Below are 24,833 nucleotides of genomic sequence, written 5' to 3'. Positions count from 1 at the left end.
TGTGTAGCTCTAGCTAGCCTTGAACTCACTCTATATACTATGCTGTCTTTGAACTCACAGACATCTGCCTGCCTCTACTTCTCCAGTGCTGGGATTAAAGGCATGTGCCACCACTGCCCAGCTATCAGAAGTATTTTTAAGCATATACAATATCATACATACACGGTAACGCCCAGCCTGGTGTTGACAGTACAGGTACTGGATAAACCGTGGTCCCACTTTCTTCCTGACTGACAAAGGTTCACCTGCATGTCAAGCTAAAGGCACCGACTGTCAGATATAAAAATTCTAAATCGTTGGGCTGGAGAGATGGCTCAGAGGTTAAGAGCACTGACTGCTCTTCCAGGGGTCCTGAGTTCAATTCCCAGCAACCACGTGGTGGCTCACAACCATCTACAATTCAATCTGGTGATCTCTTCTGGCATATAGGCTGAACACTGCATATGTAATAAATTAAATCTTTAAAAGACAAAATTCTAAATTGTTTCCCAATGTGCTACTCAGAACCAGTTCTGAACAGCTCACAGTTTCGTGTGTGACAATCCAACAGATACTTCAATATTAACTCCTTTAGGTGAGTCTCTATGCCCCTGCCATCTAACGAATACTTACTGAATGAGTGTATGAATCAAGTGGTAATTTATGGAATGCATATGAATGTGGGAACAACAGACCTTGTCCAGAGGCCCACTTCCCCATCAGCCTGGGAGCAGGCAGCTATAAGACAATGTTTACTAAAAACATGTTTACTAAAAACAATACGATGCCCAGAGCAATAAGTTCCTGATAAGGGCTGGCCCACTGAACGCCCTAATCTTGACTTTTTCCAAAGACTAACTGCCTCTTCCTGACCCACCCACCGTCGCCTGCCAGGGTAAGAATAAAGTAGAGCCTTCTGAAAAGCCTTCTTGAAGTTTTCTTTGCACCACTGAAGGGTCTGTGTGTCATCAATCCCGACACCCCCGCACATTCTCGGACACAGGCTGCGCAGCGGGCGTGGCATATGAAGAACTAAAGGACACATGGAAGACATACCACCCTTCTGACTTAGTGGGCACAGTGGAATGAAGGCTCATCCAGCAAGCCTCTAATGAATGGAGGCTTACCGTATGCTGGAACTATGCTAGGAATACTGGGATTTGCTCCGTCCTGACTCACAAGCACATGAACGAGATCAGAAGCAGGCCAGTGTCTCAGGTGTGATCAGAGTGAGCTTTGCAGTCAGGAGGTCTCTGCATGCAGCCCAGCCAGCATGCTGGCAACTCTGGAAGCTTTAGTTTTATCTGCATTACAGATTCTCCACCAGGCAGTTGTGAGAACTTAGAATCCAGCACACGAACCATTGGTACTGTCACTAAGGCATATTCATTTAGATGGGAGTACTATCATACCCATGCAAACACGGTCATATTAAGTAAGCCTACCTTTCCACCTTGATAAGAGAGGCGGAAAATTGTCTCTGGCAGGGTCCCTCCCTTTCCAGAAATAAGGATTTGTGGGGTGCTGTGGAAACGCTGAGGTAACGTGGCCAAGAGGGTCTGCACAGGAAGGGATGTGAAGACACCAGCTAAGTGGGGAGATGTAGGGAACTATTGCCAGGAGCTTACAGTAGCTTGGGAGAGGAGATGAAAAGAAAACCAGGTTGGCCCCAGCCAAGAAGTATATAACACCACACTGAAGTGAGCCCTTTGTCTGGAAGCAGATCTGGCAGCAAGAAGCAGCCATCAGGAAGAAGGCTGGCAGGTGAGGGAGGGCGAGTTCTGTGTGTGAGGCCCGCCTGAGTGAGGTGCTTGCAGGGATGCAGGCAAGAAGAAACCCGTGCCCTTCTCTGATGGCTATCAAGAAAAGTCCGGGTTGCTGGTAACTCGGGGAGGCTTGAAAGTACAAATGAACACAAGGGGGCCGCCTTCTTGGAGGTGAACCTCAATGCCTTATTGCCTGCCCATCACCGCTTCTATTCTTGCCATCGAGACACCGAGTCTCCTGTGGCCAATGTTAATCTTACCACCCACAACTCCTCTCAAACACTGAGACTTGACTATGTGTGGACGTACCCCAATGGGTACCTTTTCATTCACTGTGTTCTTTCTTCTCAATGCTACCAAGAGAGGCATTGCGTAGGTAGCTTCTTTCTTTCTTTCTTTCTTTCTTTCTTTTCTTTTTTGGTTTTTCGAGACAGGGTTTCTCTGCATTGTTTTGGAGGCTGTCCTGGAACTCTGTAGACCAGGCTGGTCTCGAACTCACTGAGATCCACCTGCTTCTGCCTCCCAAATGCTGGGATTAAAGGCGTATGCCACCAACACCCCGCCTACATGGATTGTTTCAAAACTCTGGAATCAGGAAAAGTCAAGATGGCTCAGTATGGAAAGGTACCAGCTGATAAGCCTGACACATGAGTTCAACCCGAGGCCCACATGGTAGGAGTCACACAGTAAGTACACACACACACACACACACTCACACACACACACACACACACACACACACACACACTTCTGATTCTTGCCCTAAAGACAAAATAAAATGCTGCCAGGCTTGGTGGCACACACCTGAAATCCTAGCACTGAAGAAGACAGAGGCAGGAGAAAATCGTAATTCCAAGGCCAGCTTGAAGAAAGAAAGGAAAAACAATAAAAGGGGACGTGGTCTAGTTAAGTGGTACGTTTGCCCAGCAAGTGCAGAGCCCTGGGTTCTACCCCCAGCACTACAAACAGACCACACTAAAGTGCTGCCCTGGGTGATAGCACTTACCCACAATGTGTGCAAACCTGTTCTATCCTGGCACAGCCACACACCCACACCCCACACCACACACCCACACCACACACCCACACCCATACACCCATACACCGCAACACCACATACACACACCCCACACACACCCCACACAGCCATACACACACACCCCACACCCCACACCCATACACCCATACACCGCAACACCACATACACACACACCACACACAGCCATACACACACACCCCACACCACACACCCACACCACACACCCATACACCCATACACCGCAATACCACATACACACACACCACACACACCCCACACAGCCATACACCACACACACCACACATACACACACACCACACACAGCCATACACACACACACACACACACACACACAGGGAAGGAGGGGACGCGTTTTCACAAACTCCTCTCTAAGTAGTCACTTGTGCCAACCCAGTGCTCCCAAAGTTCTCATCGTCTATAACACTCACTGTGGCTAACAAACGGCTCAGATTCTCAGCTCTGAGTCTCACCTGCTGTCTCCTCCTGCTTTCAGCACTACTCACTAAAACCAAAAGAAAATACAAAAACAGCTCTGTGTGTGCAGTAAATGGCAAGTGTGTACATATTTCTTTCATTCCTGGCTCTGTATCTCACAGAAGCATGAAACTAACCGGTCACATGAAATTGAAAAGCCCAGAGAATCATTTCAGTCCCGAAGCTTACACAAGCAGTTTTCCTCGCACTGACGTCAAAATCAAGAGCATGGACAAGATTATGTAGAAATCAAATGATTATGGCATCTCAGGATACATCTACAACAGAGGTGGGGTTTCCCAGGAAGGTCATTGCTGGGTGTGTGTTATTTTCCTTGCACACTAAAAGTCTGAGTGACACAACTACTTTAACTGCGGGGGGGGGGAGCCTTTTATCTCCCTTAATTAGTTTCCATCCATTTGCTGCTTGCCTTTGAAGTCTAGCTCCATTCCCTATATTCACTCTTCAAAAACATATGCTTCTTTTAGAAGCAAGCAAAGACTAAATAAAGATGGGAGTCAATTGTTAACGTCCTTCTTAACAGCACATACAGACAAATATTCTTACACCTAGCAGGCCTTACACTAAGTGGGCAAAGCTCCAGCATATGTTATTCTGAAAATCACAAGGGTTGGCGAGATGGCTCGGTGGGAAGGCATTGCTACCACGCATGGACACCAGAGTTTGATCCCCAAGACCCACATGGGGGACGAGAAAAAGAAGACTCTGCAGTGTCCTCTGACCTCAACACACTATCTGGGTTCTCTTTGTGCATTTTTGTAATTCTCCAAGTAGATGGACCAAAAACAGACATTCGGCATACTTGCCACTGGAGGGTAGATCTCCATTCCTTTATAAGCACAACTGTTAACTCTGGGCTAGGAGAAGAAATGCCTGCCGGGAAACAAATTCAACCCAGGGGATTCCTGGTGCTCCTCGGAGCCTGGGGTTTTTAGGAGCTCCATGCCTCAGAGAATTAAAGAGGAAGGTGACGACGGGGCGGTCTGATGAGGGAGGGTAAGCATTTCCTGATGCCCTTTTCTCAAGACTTCCCCAGGCCACTCACCCGGCCGCTGGAGGCTGTAAGAGGGGCAAACCCGAGCAAAGGGCACTTTGAACGGTCACTTTAAAAGAAACGGCCTGGCTTCGCCTTCCCGGTTCAGGGATCTGAGCACGTGGGTCGGCAGCCCGTAGTGGCCCGGGGCTGGGGATCGGGGATCTGGGTGGGAGAGCACGCGGCTCCTACCTTCAGGGCTGGACCATGGCCACCCTCCTCCGATCGCGCCTTCCGCCGGCTTGCCGCCTCCTGCGGCCTCTCCCCGCTTCCTGCGGCCTCTCTCCGCTCGCTCGCGCTCGCACCCGCGCCGCCGCAGGCCCCGCCTGCCCTCTGTAGCACAAAGCAGAGCGGCCGTGAGCCTTCCTCCAGGCGGGGCGGGGCTTCCGGGACGCCACGCGCCCTCTGGGCACTCCCGCCGGTGGACTCCGACCCGCAAGCTGCGGGGCCTCAAGACTCCAGGCCCGCCAGAACTCAGAAGAGCTGTGAAGGCGGCTAAAGACACCGACCTCGCGACCACACAACACTAGCACGTCCCGGCGAGGTCTACCTTTTGACACTGCACCCGGAGGATGCAACAGCCAGGGCTTCCTGGAATCTGAAGCCGCGGCCCATCCACGCTCTGGATGACATCAGGGGAGGATGGTCCCATTTCACTAAGGGGTAAACTCGGTAAAGTCTGGGACAATTAAAAACGTAGCCCACAGCTATACTGGTACCAGCACTTAAAAGAATAGTTATTCCGTACTAATAGCGACATTTAACATGGCATAATGATATATACAATGCATTATGTTTTTATATATAGCATCTAGTCTTCACAACTGTATTTTAGATGTAGGTATTACCACATCCATTTCACAGGTAGGGAAACTGAGCTATTTCTAGCCAAGCAACTTGCACACGTTGAAGCACCCAGTCAACACTGTAAGCAGGACTCAAATGCAGACAGGACAGTCTGCAGTTCAGCACTAGCCTGCACCGCCTCCTTCAGTGAGGGAAGGACAAGCCACTTGGAAAATATGACATGTGCGGCACAATTTCAAGGAGTTTCTTACGACCTGGCATGTGAAAATACTTGTGAAGGCATGCAGTTTATTAATATTATCACGGGTCCGAACTCAGATTCGGCACACTGCCATGTATGTGTAAACAAGACCCCTGCTCTACACGTGGTACCCATCTTCTCTGGTAGCCTGCAGGCCACTCAAGTCCCCGTATACTGAAGCTTTGTGGCCCTGGCAGTCCTGAGCACCCTGCCAAGAGTTTACCCTCGCTCGTCCCGCAAAAGACCCAGCCCTCTCTAACACACATTAAATCTCCTCCTCCCCCTTCCAAAACACCACCCCGGAGCTATGCTCTCGGGCCGGTCAGCGACCGTCCCGAGCATCCCGGCCCCCGGCGGTCAGCTTCACGCTGACACGGAGCTTACGTGAACAAGCGAGATGAAAACACCAGCTCTCTCGCCCCGCGGCGTCCCACACCTCCCGCGTGGCTGCGAGGCCTGACGGAAGCAAACTGAGGATAAAGACTGGCTGGTTCCTAGTGGCTCCAGGAAGCCACGCCCTGCTCTTAGTAGGCGGGTGAACTGACAGTGTCAGAATGACACAGCAAAAACCAGTCCCCGTGCAGCCCTGGCGAGCTGTACTCGCGGGCTCGGCAAAGTGAACGCTCCTAATTGGACAGTACCAATTCCCGCGGCTCAGAACCGCCCCGACCAAAGGCTGCGGCTGCAAGTCAGAGTGTTGGGGACCAAACCCTGAAGTGAGTAACCGGCACCTGCCCTAGGAGCTGCTCTCTACATAATCTTACGTCGTCACTTGAGGAACTTTAGAAATACTGACGCCTGGCACCCACACAGATGTTCTGATGGCCTTGGTCTGGCTGTGACCCTGGCACCTAGGTTTTAAAAACTCTGCAAGTGATTTTAGTTGACAACAAAGTTAGGGACGCACTGCCCTAAGGCAATGGATTAGTCGAATTTGGTAATTCCCTAAAGGAAGTTACTGGGATTTTTAAAGCACTATCTACTTCATCCTGACTAACCCTGAAAAGACATGACTAATTCTCCCTACAACACTTCCTCCTTGTCCCTGTCAGGCTTGGGGTTGTCTTGTTCACTCTAAGGGTAACTGAGTCTATTTAGCACTTAGCATAGGGCCCGCCAAAGGTCATGTCCTCTCATGCCTCCCTGCCCCTAGTTCATTGGCAATGCTTGGTGGATAGATGAATGAATCAATGAATGAATGAATGAAGTGTCTGACCCACTACTTTGGCTCATGCCAGGGTGAAAGGGTTGTTGGCTCCTAACAGCTTGAAGCTACACCTCCTGGTAGCTGGGCGGCCTCCTGCATTCCTTCTAGGCTTTTCCAAGGTGAAAGTAAAGAACTTGCTTATATAATGTACACACGCTGCACAGGCTGACCCAACTTCTCCCACACTTCCACTCCACACGCTTCCCATACCTGACTGCGGTGTTGGGACTGTGGCAAAGTGCTTAGCTCTTTGTGGCCCCAAATACCTACTAGTAATTGCACACCTAACTATCAGAACTTTGGGAAAGCAAACCCTTGTTTTAAAGGGGGTAAACTAAACTCAAGGGCTTCACTTCTAATACTTTAGAAATAAAGGGACCAGACCCTCACTCAGCCCCCTGCTTTAGCAGCCATGACAGGCTACAGAAAAGATTCGTAGGCCTCTGACACAAGGAAACTCCAGACCCCCCACCCCCAAGTCCCCCAGCCTCCTAGATGCTGGGTTCCTGGGAACTATTTGGCCACAAAAGAAACTCCAGAGGAGACCAAAACCTCCCCCTGTAGTCTCCAGGATATAATTCTGAAAACTATTGCTATCTATGTACAACAGGCCACCTGCAAGTAACAAGACAATGCCATAGAAACCACAGAATGTTCCCTCTCAGCACTGACCAATGAAAATAATTGGTACACAGGTATTTCATGCCAAAATATGACTTTGAGAAATGCTCCTGATTGTTCCCAAATGTCAACCAATCAGAAACCAACCCATACCTACTGATGTAATCCTGTGACTTTTGTCTTTAAAACCTAACAGGAGACAGGGAACTTCACTCCCTCTGGAGGCTTCTGTGTCAGCTTGCTAGATGGGGTCCCTGTCACGGGTAGATGAATAACAATTAAACCTTGCTTTTGCAGTTTAGTGGGTCTGTCTTCCAGGTGGTCTCTGGGGACTTTGCAACTTGGGCACAACAGTTTGATTTCTTGCCTCCCCAGAATGTGATACAGAGCAGGTGCTCAGAAAATGACTGAAAATGCTTGTCTGTTTCTCAGCTGTCCTCTCAACTTCGGCAGGTGATATGGGTTATACTGCATTAAAAGTGTTCCACTGTAAAACGTCCACCTACAGAGCACACTTGGCTGGAGCAATGGCTATTCAGGCTTTCCTTTGTCTAGGGCCCTTGGGGTTGTCTTTCCGGCTTCTTTATGGCACAGACAAGGCAGACTCACCCTTGGTTCTTTCGTTATTGTTTGTTTTGTATTGTTTGGTTGGTTTGGTTTTTCAAGACAGGGTTCCTCTGTGTAGCCCTGGGTGTCCTGGAACCCACTCTGTAGATCAGGCTGACCTCAGACAAAGAGATCTACCCGCCTCTTCCTCCTGGATAAGACCCTTTAGTCCCAGCACCCGGGAGGCACAGGCAGTCAGATCTCTGTGAGTTCGAGGCTATTCTGGTCTACAAAGTGAGTTCCAGGACAGGTTCCAAAGCTACATAGAGAAACCCTGTCTCGAAAAAACAAAAAACAAACCAACAAGAAAAAACCCAAAATCAAAAAGGACCCACTCTTGTCTCTTGTTAATACTAGCTGTCCACAGAGCCTACACCCTTTCATTGTTGGAGGAACACTTGGAGAGTAAAAGTGATTTCTACTTAAAAGTCAAGGCCACAAACCTCAAGTCTGTCCTCAGCCCTACTCAGCAATTGTTATCTTCAAGCCTGTGGGGAACCTTGGCTGATCTCATGGCAGGTCAGGGCGACCAAGGTGGAGGGAAAAACATGCCAGACAGACGAGTTTTTTAGAAAGTTGTATTAGAAAGAGAAGGGGGGAGGAAAGAGAAGAGACAGAGAGGACTGAAGAGAAGAGGGAGGCAGGAAGAGTCCTGTCTGCCCCAGGGGAACGGAGGGAAGGAGAAGAATGGAAAGAGAGTGTAAGTGGCCGGGGTCTCTCTTTTAAAGGGGTTCTTTGCACCTGAGTGCAGACTACACACGACCATGGCACCCTGGGCTGACCAGGGTACCGCCTGAGTGCATTCTGCCAGGTGACGGGCAGGCCCACATGTACAGTGCCTGAGTCCTCACAGCAATGCTTTCACCCCTTGAGGTTTTCCCAGCAACCATGTCTCACGCCTGACAGCACTGCTTGCTGCGATTCGCCACCACCTGCCCATAGCCTAGGTTCTAGTTAGGCAAACAGAGTGGACCAGACGGAATTTCCCAGTATTTCCCCACAGCCACCAACTACTAAATTCTTTGCTATGACTGCAGGTAGAATAAAAGCAAGATCTCTGGGCTCCTGTGTGGGCTCTCACCAATTCTTGTCCATCCAATAACTTCAGGAAAGATCCCCTCAGGCACCATCAATTCCTTCATCATTTCTATCTTTACGCAAACATACTGTGCTTTTCTTGGTTCACAGAAGCCATTGTTTCCTTCAACCAGGTGGCAGGGGTGAGGTGGCTGTTGAAAGAGCCCTTTGCACTCTGAAGAGCAACAAAGGAAGCCGGAAGGGGGGCACTATCTGAGGGGGCCAGCCTACCGGGGAGTGAAGGCACAAACCACGAGAACGCCTGCAAACTTTCCGAGCAGAGACAAGGAAGCCTCAAGCGGCAGCCTGCAGTACTTAGCCAGCCAGGCAGCAGGGAACCAGGTAGGAAAGAGGCACGGGTCCAGGAGGAAGCTGCTTGGAGGCTGAAGCCATAAAGGCTTGGGCTAGTGAGGCAGAGGCTGAAAGTAAGCACAGGCTTGCCGACAGTGGAATGAGAGATGGCAAAGGAAGAATCTACCATCCCAGATGCTGGGCCTTGGCAACCAGGTGGTGGCACTCAGGGAGGAAAAGTTAGTTTGGCTCACATTCACAGTCCAACTTGAGACGTCTGTGTTCACACGGGCAACTGCATATATGCATCTGGAGCTCACAGTTAAAAGTAAAAATTTGAGCAAAGCCAGGAGACCCGATGTAAATGACATCAATATGTACTAGATGGGCGTGGTGGCAGATGCCTTCAGTCTCAGCACTCAGGACGTGGAAACAGACAGATATCTCTGAGTTTGAGGCCAACCTAATCTACAAAGTGAGTTCCAAGCAGGCCAAAAATAGATAAATAACTAAAATAAAAGTACTGCATAATATTAGGGTTTTCTAGAAAAACAATCTGTGGGATATGTGAGTGTAGGGGAAAGTGAATTAAAAAGAAAGAATCCACTAACAGAACGCTTGCCTGTGATCCCAATGTTCTGGAAGTGAAGGATCAGAAGTTCAAGGTTATCCTTTGCTTGGGAGTTTGAGGCCAGTCAGGACTAGAGGAGACCCTGTCTTAAAGAACTGGCTCACTGACTTTGAAGGCCAACAGCTCTACAATCCCCAGGCTGGAGATTTTAGTAGCACTCTGCAGGCATGGTACTTCTCAGTGGGCCTCTGGCTTCCCTCTGAGAGCCTTGAGGTAGTTAGACAAAGCCCACAAGCACTATGGAAGGTAACCTCCTTTTCTGATTTCAGAGTTACTTACACTTTCAGAGTACCTCCACAGCAACATCTCCTGTCAAACTAAAGGAGTGGGTGGCTATAGCCTGGCCACGTTGACACGTAGTTAAATCTCACACTGTGGCACTAGATGAAATCGCCCATTAGGGAAATGAAGCCCTGAGTACCAAGTTACAGAGGAAAGGAGGAGCCAGGCAAGGAGGAGGACGGGGGATAGGCAGAAGCCAATGAGAGTGCTCCTGTTTAAGGAAGTCTGGAGATGCATTGCTGCTGAGAGACCCTGCGGGCAGAGGTGGGGCAGAGCCAACTCTTTCATCCTAAGACAGTGAGAAGCAGGGAGCAAGGGAGGGGCCTGAAGAGGATGCAGAATGTGGCCAACAGTGCTGGGCCTCTGTATCTTTGTTCCTCTAAGGAGGAGTTGGTTACAGAGTATTATCATATGGACATACAGGGGTAACCCAGACAGTACCCTGTGGCGGGTCCCAAGGGGGAAAGGGCCGCAGACCTCTTTGAACACACGCTTATGTTGCAGTAGGACTTTGAAGTAAAGCCCGGGTTCTGTCTAACTAGAGGCTTCCCAGCTCCCTTATCTGCTTCCCCGCAGATCCTCCATGGTCCTTCCCCGACCCCAGTCATTAGCCTGCCCTCCATCCCTTTAATTACTGTTTCCTCTCAGCACAGGGCTTCGCTGACTCCCAAGCACCCCACAAATCCAGCTCCAACCTGTCTTCCTCGGGGATGCCATCAAAGAAGCCACGTCCTATGAAAGGTGCCACATAACCCAGCAGTCTGCCTGGTACTCACACGTGCCATTATACTTTATTTAGGACTATCTGATCCATGCCAGCCTCTCTAGAATAGCACAGTCTGGGAGAACTTCCACTGTGACAGAGATATCCGTCTGTGCTCTCTTACCCCAGTGCCATGTGACTGGTGAGCTCTTAAAAGACAGTTTGCATGAGCATCGATCTGTTTATTTTGTTTAAATGATTTCAGTGTAAGTAGCCACAGGTGATCAGGGGCCACAATTATCAACTTTCACCACTGTATGCCCAGCACTCAACACAATGTGCACACATAGTAATCACTCAGTAAATATTTGTTCAAAGATCAAATCTGTAAATCGAAGATATTACTAGTTAATTGATATAGATTGTATCTTTTCCACAGAGGGGGAAATATTTTTAGCATGACAGGTGTCGGGGGTCTCCTAAAGTTCTAGAGAGGTGAATGTCACTTGTAAGAAACTCGTTTCTCGGGGGAAGCTGGGACAACCGTGGAAACATACTGACCATCCCTCTGCAGTCTGCTGCGGAAGGGCCCGGATGGTGGTGCATGCTCACACGTGGTCCACAGGCTCCACTGAATACACGGAAGAGAAGCAGACACCGGTGTGCCATCACCGGGGAGGTGACAAAAAGCCTTAGATCAGATCCAGATCCACTTTTCTACAGTTAAGTAATGTCCAGGGAGGAACAGGCCACAAAGTATAAAAAGCAGCATGTTAAAGATACAAAAGCAACGACAGCGGTAACTTTCTGACCAGGGCCAAAGAAGACTATCCCATAGCGTCCATCCTGGGAACTGTGAAATCCCACATGGTGGCCGTGACCACACGAAGACATCTCCTCACACACCTCCCTAGCCTTGTTTCTTCCACCTTGCTTTCTGCACTAAGGACATCTCTTCATCCCTCTCACTTCCTGAGGGCCTCCATGCCAGGGGCTTCACAGCCTCCAACAGTCCTCTCCCACAGTCCTTTGAGAGTCTTAGCACTGTCTGCATCCACAGATGAATAGCTCAAGGCTGGTGACTGGCCTGCAAGCTCACAGCTAGTCTACGGTCCACCAGCCTGCTCTTCCCTCCTGAGGGGCTAACCTGTTTCCCCTGTGCCCGGCACAGTGCATGCCCCCATAGCAGGTCCACACGGCGTTTGCATTCATCTGGGCTTGCATTCTGCGTGCTTTTGGATGTCAGTGAAGTAGAGAAAAGCTTGCAGACAAGGTGAAGGAGCCCTGTCTTGTAGCATTATGTCTGGGGCACAAACACTTACGCTTAAGCTTGTTTCAAGCTACCAGTCTATGCACAGACTGAGTGTCCAATGGTGGCTCTCTGAACTGAGCTCACCTCCGGGTGCCACTGTCCCCTCTTCTCTTCCAGCAGCATTCTCACACCTCTCTGCATCCCCAGGAAACTGTGTCTGCTGTGCTGAGGCCTCTTCACCAGCACTCCTCACTAGTCTACTATTCCACAGAGCTCTGGGCTCACCCCACACTGCCAGGTCCCCTGCAACTTTCTACTGACAAGCAGTGCATTTTAGTAGTGGGGGGATCTGCTACAGTCTGGCCTTTCCGCTAGCAAGCTGTGTGCCTCAGTTTACTTCTCTGTAAAGTGCTGATAAATAATAATAGTCGCTATGCCTTTTGTGGCAGTTGTACAATTCTGTGAGTAAACAGAGAAGGACCAAGAACATGATCGGTATATTAGCATCGTTGAGTTCTTCTGATATGGTGTAAATCTGGAAAGCCACCCCCCACCCCTCCCCACCCCCGTGTATGAGGTCAGTCACTCACAGTCAACTGTCCACAATCTAATTAAAGAGTGACATTCACCTTCTATTCCCAGTCTATGAAGCATGTCATTTTATTTCATTTTTTGAGCTAGAATCTCGCATAGGCCGGAGTGCCCTTGAACTTGCTATGTAGCTGAGGAAGACCTTGATTCTCCTGCCTTCACCTCCGAAGTGATTACAGGTAGCAGGGCATTTTGATGGTATGGAGAGCAAACCCAGGGTTTCCTACAGGCTAGGCAAGAACTCTGCCTGCTGGTCTACCCCCCCCCCCCCCGCCCCAGCATGCGATTTCTACAGTGCACAGCTTTCCCAAGGAGAAAAGAGCCTGCTTTGCTGAGTCACCTTGCTAGGTGTGGAAATACTACCTGAACTTTGTGTTTCCCGCGCACACAAAGCTAAGGCGTTCACACTACTGGAGCAGGCACAAACACACTCCTGTGTGCTGTTCACTTTAGATCTTTCACTGTCCTATCTTAGTTTTAAAAGAAGAGAAACAGCCTTTTGTCATTTGTTTGTTTTTGAGACAGGGTTTCTCCTGTAGCCCCTGCTGCTGCCCTGAATCCTCTCAAGAGCTGGATTCCAGGTGCGAATCACCACATCCAGCTGGAAGATAAAAGGTTTTAATGCAGAAAACTACTAACCTGAAGAGCCACAGGAGGCGTGGGCTCCATTCCAGTAAACTCTCAGATGTCTTGTCTTATAAAACTGGGGATCAGCCACCCTGGCCCCCAGACAGGCAGCCATGTACTAATTACTAATGGTAGCCAGCTTTGGGGGCCTAGAGATCAAAGAACCCTGCCCTTCTGATTCCCACCAAGTGCTTCCCTGCTGTGAGGTACTTGAGACTATGAAGGGCATCTTCCTCCACCTCCTTGAAAATCCCAAACTGCCAACAGCTGACTCCAGGTAGTTGATGGGAGACCATGGTCACCTCCTGAGCCAGAAGGAGCCCTGGAGCCTCCTGATGGGTAACAAACATCTGCCAGTCCAACCTTTTAGCACTGCAACATGATGTGGCCACCTACGAATTTCATGCTCAAGAACCAGGAGACCAAGTCACTTCTAAATTGGTGGGCCCTCATGGTTTCAAGGAAGTTCATGATTTATTATTGGGCCCCATGCAACATGCCTGCCAGGCACTGGTGTTAACTGAGACAGACTAAGGCCTCATAAGATGCCTGTTTTCCTTTCCAGGCTGTAGCTATGGGGAGAGCTCCTGCCAGGCATGCATATGATTCCACAGCAGCCCCAAGACAAAACAGAAGAGCAACCTTCCCGGGAACTCACCGCAGAGAACCACTCATATGTTCCCACCTAGGTCCTTGTAACTCTCTTATCTGTAGACCGAAACTGTTTATTTAATCATCGAAACTCTGGGGAACTCTAAGTCAGTGCAGTAGAGGACACTGGACTACCTGCTACTGTTCTGGACAGGGTACAAAGTTAATCATTAGTGGATTTCGTCCTTCTCAGAAGAAAGACGTGTGCTAGGTCTCTAGTCCAGCATGCAGTCACTGTCTTTCCAAAAAGACGAAGCTCTGTTACATCCAGGCCACACTGCAAGGTGTCTGCATTCATGGTTGTTGTTGTTTAAGTTGTCTGGTTTCTGGTTTCCGTTTCTGAGATAGGAGGCTCACGTGTTGCCTAAGTCAGTCTCAAACTGAAGTGCAGGTGACCTCTGTGCCCTAGCCTCTGCTCCTGGCTTATACATGCAGTTGAAATAGGAGATGTACATGACCTATATGGAAATTGTTGTGCCGTCTTTTCAGATGAACCAGTCTGAGGCATCCACAGGGAAATACAAGATGCTATCAACATCACTAACTGGACACTGGGACGGGGAGTACAACGTCCTAAGAGATTTCATTTCTCAGTCTTCCTTTGGCATCTACATGGCTAAGTGACTACACTTTGGCTAGTTAAGTCTAGGCAAACTGTTATGTGTAACTTTCGGGAAATATTCTTACATGGAACAGACATGTTCTCTCTCAGTGCTCTTCCCAGTGATTGCCAGTTTGGGTACCCACCTTATGCTGAGAGCTAGGGGAAGTCAGATTTCCGGTGTTAGGCTACTGCTGTCTAGACTTATTTCAGGAAAGAAAAATGGGCTTCTACTACTTTAAGCCATTTTTGTCTGCGGTGTGAGGACATTCGTGGCCAAACTAAAGCATAAGCAGACCACGTGTACAACAGTGGAGGGAATCTTCAAGAGGACTCTCCTCACTGTCTCACCACACAGACTTTCCTCCCATTCTACGTCATCCCAAAGCGTATCTGTAGATTGGGCCTTCTCAAGCCTGTACCCCAGCTCACCCGGACATATGCAATTACCCCCTATAAAGATAGCTGCCTTGGACACCCACAGCATGGCCAAGACAAAACCACTGTGTCCCTTAGAAGTCAGTCTCTGAGACAATGGCACCACAGCCCACACTTCATGACAGAAACTGGAGCAACATCCTGGATTTCCCCCATTTCTTCCACCCCAGGTTGTGTATGAGGAGATGGCGAGGTGCTCTTGCAGAAGGACTGAACCGGCTGTGGTTCACAACTGCCTGAAGGGCCCAGGGAGAGGCCTTTGGCCTCCACAAGCCACCTGTGTCTACATGCACATACCCCTCCTTCCACACACAGATAGATACCCATGTGCATCCCATAGTTGCAAAAACTTAACTATTTAAAACCTTCCTCCTAAAGAGAAACCAGAAATGACGCACTTCTACTTACACAGTGTCTAATACACTGGAGGACAGGAGCACAAACACCAGGACTTTTCAACCCTTCTTCTGTGCTTTAAAAATAGGTTCATTTTATTTTGTGGATATGCATGTTTTGCCTGCATATATTCATATGACCACCTGACTTCCTGGTGCCCATGGAAGTCAGAAGAGGGCATCTCACCCTCTGGAACTAGAATTCTGAGTCACCATGTGAATGCTGGCAACAGAACCCGGTCCTCTGTAAGAACAAGTGCTTTTAACCTCCTTTGCTTTCTAAAGCAAGATGTGACATTTCACAAAAATCTACTCTACATTTATTTTTCTCATGAAACATTATATGTAGAAGATTTCCCATGCTATTAAACTTCCATGAATCATTTTTATGGATGCCTGACATCACATGAGTTAGCAGCTACTGCTATAAGTAGGTGTCAGGAACTGCGGTAGGCATTTATACACACCTCATCCCATCTCTATGTACAGATGAGGAAGCGAAAACTCAGAATCCCTCCACTTGTGACTATGACTAATGATCACAAACAGCAAGACTCACATCACCTAAGTACAAGAAAAGGCCTTCACTGTTTGCTAGACCAATCGACTAGGACATCTGCTAAATAAAGTTTATATTATGAAAATCTTAATCTAAATCTGCCCAACTGACAACATCTGGAGAGGGGGCATTAACTACTACATTATATACAACATTCCCTTAATTGGAATCTAAAACTCAACCATAGTGGATGGATGGCCGAGGCTGCCCCTCAGTGATAAAGCACTTGCCTGCCATGTACAAGCTCCTGGGTTTGACCCCAGCACCACAAGAAAAGAAAACAGGCAAAAGAACCTAGATGGGTCACACTATTCCCTTTTGGCATGAATTGGGCCCCAATTCTATTCCCCACTGTGGAGCAATCCTTGTGAGAAATGGGAGAGTTGTTTTCAGAGACACTCCTTGTACCTTTTGAAAAACAGCAGTGTGCCCAGAGGAGGAGGAGCTGTCTGAATTCTCACGAGTGCCATGCAATCACTGACATCCACCCTCTTCATCCACTCATGGAAGAGCAGACCACACACCGGAGAAGCAGAGGCAGGAGGATTACTACAAAAGGAGCTCAAGTCCAGCCTGGGTTACAATGTGAAACACTGTCTCAAAAACAAACAAACAAAAAAACACAGACAAAAATAAGCAGAGCACAAACCAGGGTCCCAACAAGAGTAGCCATTATTCCCATGAACAATACTAATGCAGCTGTGTTGAACTGTGTGTGGAGGGGCTGGGGGCTCCACTCAACCAGGCCCTGTACTCTGCAGGGTTATTCCTCAGTGCTGAGTCCCAGCTGGTGCTGGGTACATAACCTTGAGTGACTTATTTAACTCTTTGAGATTTCCTTATCTGTGACAGGGAGGTGACAGCAACCTGTGCCTCACAGAACTATGAGTCACTTTGTCAGTGCTTATAGCTTTACAGCAGGGCTCACTGTTTAGGGTTCCTCCCTCTATTGCTGGTACTCCACAAGGAGCATGACAAGCAGACAAAGAAATGGAACAGAACACAATTCCAGCCAGGCACTAGGACATGAGGAAACACTATACCTCATCAATAATCCCAGAATCACAGCTTTTCACCTCTCAAGTTGGCAAGCAATACTACTTAAAAGCCTGCTACTATTTCTTACTACTCACTAGATTCCAAAAGGCCAATGACTTGTAGGGTATATATACACGCCAGCTCCACACTTCAGAAATGTTCATACTTAGATTTAGAAAAGTGATTTGTTCCAGGGTCTCTCTGTGTAGCGCTGCCTGTCCTAGTACTCGCTCTGTAGACCAGGCTGGCCTCAAGCTCACCTGACTCTGCCTCCCAAATGCTGGGACTAAAGGTGTGCACCACCACTGCCTGAGGGAAGTAATACTTACTACAACAAAAATCTACATAAAATAAACTACTTTGTAAGTGTTACTTTGTCACATGAAAAAGAAAATGACATAAACTGGGCATGCTGGCTCACATCTGTAATCTCTGTACTTGGGAAGGTGAGGCAGGAGTATTAAAAGTTCTAGGTGGGACTGGGTGTTATAGTGAGAACCTGTTTCAAAACCAAAAGCAAGGGCTGTGGCTGAAAGCACTTGCTGCTCCTCAGAGGACCCAAGTTAAGTTCTATGCACCGTCACTGGGTGGTTCACAACCACCTTACTATAACCCCACCTCCAGGAGAGCTGGCCCCTCCCACCCCTGACAGGCATCTGCATGCACTAACATAGCTCCAGCATGTACTCCCATGCGCGCACGCACACACACAAGATTTCTATTTTAAAAGGGGCACCAGGGTTCTGGATGGCTCAGTAGTTAAGAGCAGTGGTTACTCTTCCAGAGGACATGGGTTTGAGTCCCAGCACTGGCACATCAGCTTATAATTGTCTGTTACTCTAGCTGCAGGGAACCCAACCCCTCCTTCTGATCTCTGTGGGCATGTACATGATGCACAGACTCACACAGAGACAAAGCATCTATACATATGCAAACAATAATTTTAAAAAATAAAAGGGAACTGGCAAGACGGCTCAGTGGGTAATGGCACTTGCTGTATGGGCCTGATGCCCCAGCTCTACCCTAAGACCCGGTGTGAAGGTTAGAGAAAACTGCCTGCATAGAACTGTTCTGACTGGAGTGTGTTCCTGCACATGCGCAGAGACCAGAGACATCCTCCACCCTAACCCTCTCGCTGAACCCACCTCACACGTCACAAGTTCCCTTTCGGACTAAGCCATCGCTCAAGCCCATCTTTACTTTAATCTTTTTACAACTGGACTCTATTTAATGACTATCTTAAGTTTCATTAAGAAAAAAAAAATACACAGAGGGCTGAGGTGGCTCAGTAGGTAAAAGCTGCTTCATAAGCCTGACCTGAATTTAATTCTGAGTCCACAAAAAAGCCAGATGTGACACCCACATGTGCTATTCCTGCACTCCTGAAGAGGGATGGCGACAGACAGGAGACCCTGCCGACAGCTCTCAAGTCAGTGAGTCTGGAGCAGCTTCCCAGGAGCAAACCAAGAAGACAGAGAGCACCTCAGCGAGGTGAATGTGAGCGGCTCTGAAGAGTGCCTCTGCCTACATGTGCACAGTGGTGTGCACGCTCTGTCCTCACACACACAAAATCAATAATTATAAATGGACACAAACTTCAGGGATCCCTTCTTCCTCCTCCGCCCTCCTCCTTGATCGACTCCTGTACCCGAGCAGACACCCAAAGCACAGCTGCTGAAGGAACAAAGGACTCAGTGTGGAAACCAGAGCTGGGCCGGGGTCTGTGCTGGTGAGGAACTGTGTTCAAGAAAAGCAGCCCTGCAGAGGCAGCAGGGACAGCAGACAGGTCTGGGCTTGACAATAGCAGTGAACAGGCCCCACAGCCCCTGACATCTACTGCCACCCCACCCCACCCCCACCCTCCACCCCCCCATCCCACCCCACCCTACCCTCCAGCCCCCTACCACCACCCCCACTCCCCACCGCCACCCCACCCCCACTCCCCCACCCACCCCCACCCTGCCTCGGGGACATGTAGTGTCTTGACAGATACTTTGGGCAAACTGCCACACAAGTACTCTCAAATTTTAATCTGTTTTCCATGCAAATAGCTCTAAGATGACAGCCAGTGCACAACAATATTAAGTTAATATTCACTGATATTAACTAATGCTCTCCTTACTCATCAGGCCAAAGGCACTAGAAAGCTATCCCAGGCAGACACACTTGAGAGGCAGTTCATCCACAGGCATGGCTAAGATGTGGTTGGTGTGGTAGCCTATTGCATAACCTCCAGTTGCAAAAGTCACCATGACTTCCAGGAACACCTATCGTGGCACCAATACCACAAGCCTCATGCCTAAGGCAGGTGGGGCGCGCCCACAAGGTTCTGAAGTAGTCAGAGGAAGGTAGGAAGTAACCAGGAACTATCAGCGTGCTCACCTGAGAGCTAACCACTCTGCACAGTGATGCTTCTCTTATTTCATTTCCTTGTCATAAGAAGGTGATCTCATCACCTACGTCACTGATGGCACTCCAAAGACTCAGAGCAGCACATGTGTAAGTCTCTGGCACACAAAGGATCAAGTTAATGATATGTGTCACCGTGGGACACTTGGAATGGAAGCCAGGTCCTCTGGAAGAGCAGCCAGTGCTCTTAACCACTGAGTCAGCTCTCCAGCTCAAAACAGAAATTTTGATCACCTCACAAAAACATCCTTCCCCTGTTTTGTGGAGAATACCGTGACTACCACCAGTGCAGGAGTTGTCTGTCCCCTCCCTTGCTAAGACACCAGCAGCCTTGTCACTCTTGCTTTTACACCATCAAGACCAAAGCAGCAGAAATGGCAGGCTACACCAATCAGGTTTGAGTCACTGAAGGTCATGGACACTTCCAGGGTCCTACACACTGCTCTGTTCCCGCAGCAGCCTGTGCTCACACTGGCAGGGGATGAGGGGAAGAACGCTGTTCACACCACATGGCTCTCAACACCTGCAAGTTGTTCCCTGGCTCTCCGTGTTGGGAATCTGTTTGTGCAATCGGCCCCCAGAAATGAACTTCACCCTCAATGCTCCCCTGTGCTGGCTGCTGTCTCTGTCTTCTCTAGCTGAGTCCCTTCTCTTTATTCCCTTGAAGACCAGGTGGACTGTGCACGCCCAGATCCACTTCCCCAAGTTACCAGGCACATCGGGAATGTGGGTGCTTCGCCACATTCCCGATGCGTGAGTCCTGGAACATCCTGAGCACCGTGGTTCTAGAGGCAACTTTCCATTTTCCTCCACCAACCGTCCTTGCCCTAAGAGTCTAGACTCAAGCAAAGGTTCCCCATGGCTCCTTCCATGGGGCTTTGGCTTCACTGTTTTTCATATGTCCCTGACATGACCTCTAAATCCATCTCATTTCATGTTTGAATCACATATGTTTTCAGAATCACTTGCCAGAAGGGAGACAGATTTGTAAACACAGTCACCAGGAAGTCAGCAAATACTGCACCAGTAACTAGGTTCAGGCTTACCAAGCAGTGACTTCAGCAATGGGAAACTCCAAGGTCCACCAAGATCATCAACTAGGAAGAGAGGCTAAGGATGAAGGTGAGTCTCCTATGGATGCCTTCTTAACAGTCACAAAGAGCTCGCCAGCCAGCAAGATCTCACTCAAGCAGGTGAAACACACAGACCCACAGGCAGGCAGAACATGATGTAACATACAGTCAGCATCACAATTTAGAAAAAACAGACTCTTACCTGCTGGGTCAAGTTGAAGCAAGAAACAAGGGACACACATAGACTTAAATAACTTCTTTACCTGGAAGAGGCCGGAAAACAAGGGAAGAATGACAAACTGATTGATGAGCAACAGGAAAGTCGTCTCTGGCTTCGTGGTTTCCTCTGCAGCCAGCCTTCCTAAGAACTTATTACATGTGTCCATTCATGTGTGTGCTCCTGTGTGTCACGATGCACGTGTGGAGTGGCTCCTCTCCTCACACCAGGTGGGCCCTGGGGTTCAAACTCAGATGGCCAGGCGTGGTGACAAAAAACCTTCAGTTCTGGGGTCAGTTTGCCTCCCTATCTCCAGCTCAAAAGACTCTCCTTATTGAGAGTAATGCAGCATTTGAAGTATATGTTGATTTTATTCTATTGTACTGATTTACCTATATGGCTACACAAAGGACATTTTACATGTTTGGTGACTCAATCTACCAAGCCATGAAATGGGTTTAACAAGGACCATGTTTTTTAAAAACACCAGGATACTTAATGTTTCCAAAACAAAAACATAATATTCCAGGGGGAAAAGCACATCTTTATAGTATTCATAATAATTTTTCACTAAAAAAAACTTCAACACATCTACAAAAATTCAAATGCTCATGTAAGTACAGTGCTGCATACCTGTTAACCTAGACTAGAGGGGGTGAGGCAAGAAGATTATATATATCCAAGGCCAGTTTGAACTTCAAAGTGAGTTCCAGGTCAGTGTGGGCTCTACAGTAAGACCTTGTCTCAAAACACAAAACAGGGTCTTTCAAGATGGTTCAACCAGTGAAATGATTGCTGTGCAAGCAGATGAACCCGAGTTCAGATGCCCAAGCCCCACATTATAAGCTAGGCACAGTGGTGCATGTCTGAGTGCAGACACTGGCCAGCCTGTAGAGCCGAATAGGTACACTCCAGGTTCAGTGAGACCGTTTCTCAAGAAATCAGGAGGAAAGCAACCAAGAAAGACATCAGCCTGTGTCCTCCACTCAAAAGTTCGTGAGCATATACGCATAAGCCCATAAGCACACGTGCACACACACTCATGTATATACTAATATACCACATGCCAATGCAGATACACACCACAAAGCAAAACAAACCAACCAATACATATGTGCAAGCTTATGAAAACTACACTAGTAAAACCAAACTTTTACTAAATAAACAGGTTACTTTTGCCAAATTTACATAACAAAATAACATGTGATTTATGATAAAGGAGGTTGTTACGTAAATGCACTAATAAACCCACAATATTCTACCAGTAATATTTTAGAAGACTTTAGAATCATATTGCTTTGTCACATAACAAAAAAATTTTAAAGACCAAAGTGCCTAGAGTTCATGGAAATCATTAACTAAGAGAACATATTCTTGGAGCTGGAGAGATGGCTCAGCAGTTAAGAACACTTGATCTTTCAGAGGACCAGGGTTCAGTTTTCAGCACCATGTCAGACAGATCACAATTGCCCATAGTTCCAGCTCCAGGGGATCTAAAACTTATTCCTGACCTCAACAGGCATGCATATACATGACATATATTCACACACACACACACATACATAACAGTAACAAAGACATTGTGCAAGGTGGGGTATGGCTTTAATCCCAGCACTTGAGAGGGAGAGACAGACAAATCTCTACAAGTTCCAAACTAGGCTGATCTAATAGCCAGTACCAGACTATCCAGCTAGCCAGAAATAATAGTCAGATAAGAGCCAGATGCTGTAACAAAATACTAAGGGAGGGGGGGAGGCTGGAGGAGAGAGAGAGAACAAATATTTTTATTTTTTATTTTTATTTATTTATTTATTTTTATTCTTTTTTTTAAAATTTAGATAAGAAACAAGGTTGCTTCACAAGTCAGTTCCAGGTCCCTCTCCCTTTCCCTCCCCTCCTCCCGTGCCCTCCCCCCCCCCCCAGAACAAATATTTTTAAATTGTAAGAATAAAGTTGAGAAAGAGGGAATGCATACTTGTCCCATTCTAAATTCAACTACTTGTACACTCATACAACCAACTTCCATGCAGCAGAACACCAAAAGCTCACTGCGAGACCATGTACTACATCTGATAGAGACGGGAGAAAGGGCTCAGACACACAACCTTAGAGGCGTCGCTGTCCTGCTCGTGGATGACACCTCAGTCTCATCGGAGTCCAGCTCTCCCAGCAGCATTCATTCAGAGAGAAATCCCTTCTGAAGAGTGAAGCAGGGAAACTGGGCATGCAGGAGGCTCCTGGACAAAAGTTAGCTCCTTCTAGTGCCCACCTCCTAAGACTGGAAGTGCTCAACCCACACACAGCACCTGTCTGGAGTCCAGCACTTGGAATATGGGGTCAGGAGGACCAAGAGTTCAAAGCCAATTCCAGCTCCGTAAAAAGTTCAAGTCCAGGCTGGGCTACATGAGAGATCCCATATCAAACAAACAAAGTGTTCATATCACACAAAACCACAGACCTAGGGGCTGGAGAGATGGCTCAGTGGTTCAGTTTGGTTCCCAGCACACATACCCAGCAGCTCACAGCCTGTAATTCCATTCTAGGGGAATTCGATGACCTCTAGGGGTACCCGCACTCATGTGTAGAGACCTTTATACAGACTCACACACACACATAATTAAAAATCTTAAAAACCACAGACTCGCTAGACGTTGGTGCGCATGTGTTTAATCCCAGTACTCGGGAGGCAGAGGCAGGCAGATCTCTGTGAGTTGGAGACCAGCCTGGTCTACAGAGAGAGTTCCAGGACAGCCTCCAAAACAATACAGAAAAACCCTGTCTCAAAAAAACAAAAACAAAAACAAACCCCACACACACAGACCCTTGTGAGGCCCTTAGTCTTTTAGAAACAAAAATACATATAGTTCGTTACTAAAAACAAAGCTTTTTAGGTTCAGAGATAAAATCCTAAAAAGAGCTTTAAAAAGTCAGTATCAAAACTTGGTGAGATGGAGAAAATACACTCTTTAGACTCCAGAGAGTACACTGTCCCTCCTCAAAATACTGTTACTGTGTGCATTAATTAAATTTAGCATAGTGCAAGATAAAGACCTGAGTTGAACACAGCACTGGCAGTGGATCTAGACATCCTTAATGAGTCACTGGTTACCCGCTGATGAGCATGCTCACTGAACTTTCTTTAAGAGGCAAATCACATTTCTGAAAAGGTAGAGCTGACCTTCGCACCTTGAACCCGCTTTCTGAGTACGACACATTCAAGTAGGCCTCACCTTCCTGTCAGAAGTTAATTTCCTTGTGCACACTTCCCACTTGGAACTAATGCAAATAATATTCCTCACCTCAAAGATAAGGATACAGGTAATCAGACTAAGCATAGCGCAGAAAGGAAGTTCCTCCCCCCTGAGGTACTCAGATTACAGCTGCTAAATGAAATGGCAAATTCAAAGAAGGAAGCAACCTGGGGAAATTCTACTTTAAGGTAATTTTTTTTTCCAATATTAAAGCTGGGTGTGGCAGCACATACCTGTGGTCCTAGAGATAACTCAGGAGGCAAAGGCAAGATGATTTTGAGTTCAAAGTCAGTCTCAAAAAAAAAAACCAACAGTAGTGAAAAACATTAATAAAAACAGCTAAGTATACAAATTATGTCCTGCAGGAAAAATTCACTATTTTTGCCAAGAGAAGTGTTTAGACATCTTCATGGTCAAAAACCTTGAAAATGAATCTTTGTATTAATTGGCATGAATCTGAAAATTGCTTGTATAGAGGTAGGCTTAAGGGCATCCAGCTGGGAGGATGAGGCAGAACAGCCCTGAACTGAAAGTCACCTAAGGTTATACAGAGAGACTGTGTTGAAGAAAAGGGAAGAGGAGGAGCAGAAGCAGGAAGGTGACGAGGAAGAGGAAGAAAACAGCTTGTGTACTGAGAACAACTAAAGAGCCGAGGTTTAGAACAAGATGGAGGCAGCTCGAAGCACTTGCCATGTCATCCTGGGGAGCTGAGCTCCATCCTTACAGCCGGCATCAGGCAGAAGAGAACTTGTACATGCACGTGTCACACACATCACACAGCGACACTAAACATTCTCCACAGTTACCCTCCAACTTCTCCCTGCACAGCCATGCACACACACATCACACAGCAACACTAAACATCCTCCACAGTTACCCTCCAACTTCTCCCTGCACACGCCATGCACACATCACACAGTAACACTAAACAT

The 24,833-nt window shown here is 47.8% G+C and overlaps 1 protein-coding gene and 1 long non-coding RNA gene across 3 annotated transcripts in view; one reads left to right on the top strand and one right to left on the bottom strand.

Moving 5' to 3' along the window:
• The window catches only part of Txnrd1 (thioredoxin reductase 1), a 41,478-nt gene extending 35,625 nt beyond the window's left edge, over nucleotides 1–5,853 (bottom strand). The window contains exon 1 of one of the 2 annotated variants that reach the window (XM_013123363.3): nucleotides 5,766–5,853. The gene's annotated coding sequence lies outside the window, so the exon portion shown is untranslated. Of the gene's footprint in view, nucleotides 1–4,525; nucleotides 4,659–5,765 lie in introns of those variants that run through there. The other variant, XM_021235100.2, reaches the window with a different exon arrangement.
• A 126-nt stretch (nucleotides 5,854–5,979) lies between these two features.
• Nucleotides 5,980–12,503, top strand: LOC121143328. The gene is made up of 3 exons (XR_005880548.1): nucleotides 5,980–6,097; nucleotides 9,027–9,234; nucleotides 10,745–12,503. It is a non-coding gene; the product is annotated as an uncharacterized LOC121143328 (long non-coding RNA).
• The last annotated feature ends 12,330 nt before the right edge of the window (nucleotides 12,504–24,833 follow it).

The sequence above is a fragment of the Mesocricetus auratus genome, unplaced genomic scaffold, assembly GCF_017639785.1.
Source record: "Mesocricetus auratus isolate SY011 unplaced genomic scaffold, BCM_Maur_2.0 Super-Scaffold_100011, whole genome shotgun sequence".
NCBI classification, from domain to species: domain Eukaryota; kingdom Metazoa; phylum Chordata; class Mammalia; order Rodentia; family Cricetidae; genus Mesocricetus; species Mesocricetus auratus.
This window is presented reverse-complemented; position numbering and strand designations above follow the sequence as displayed.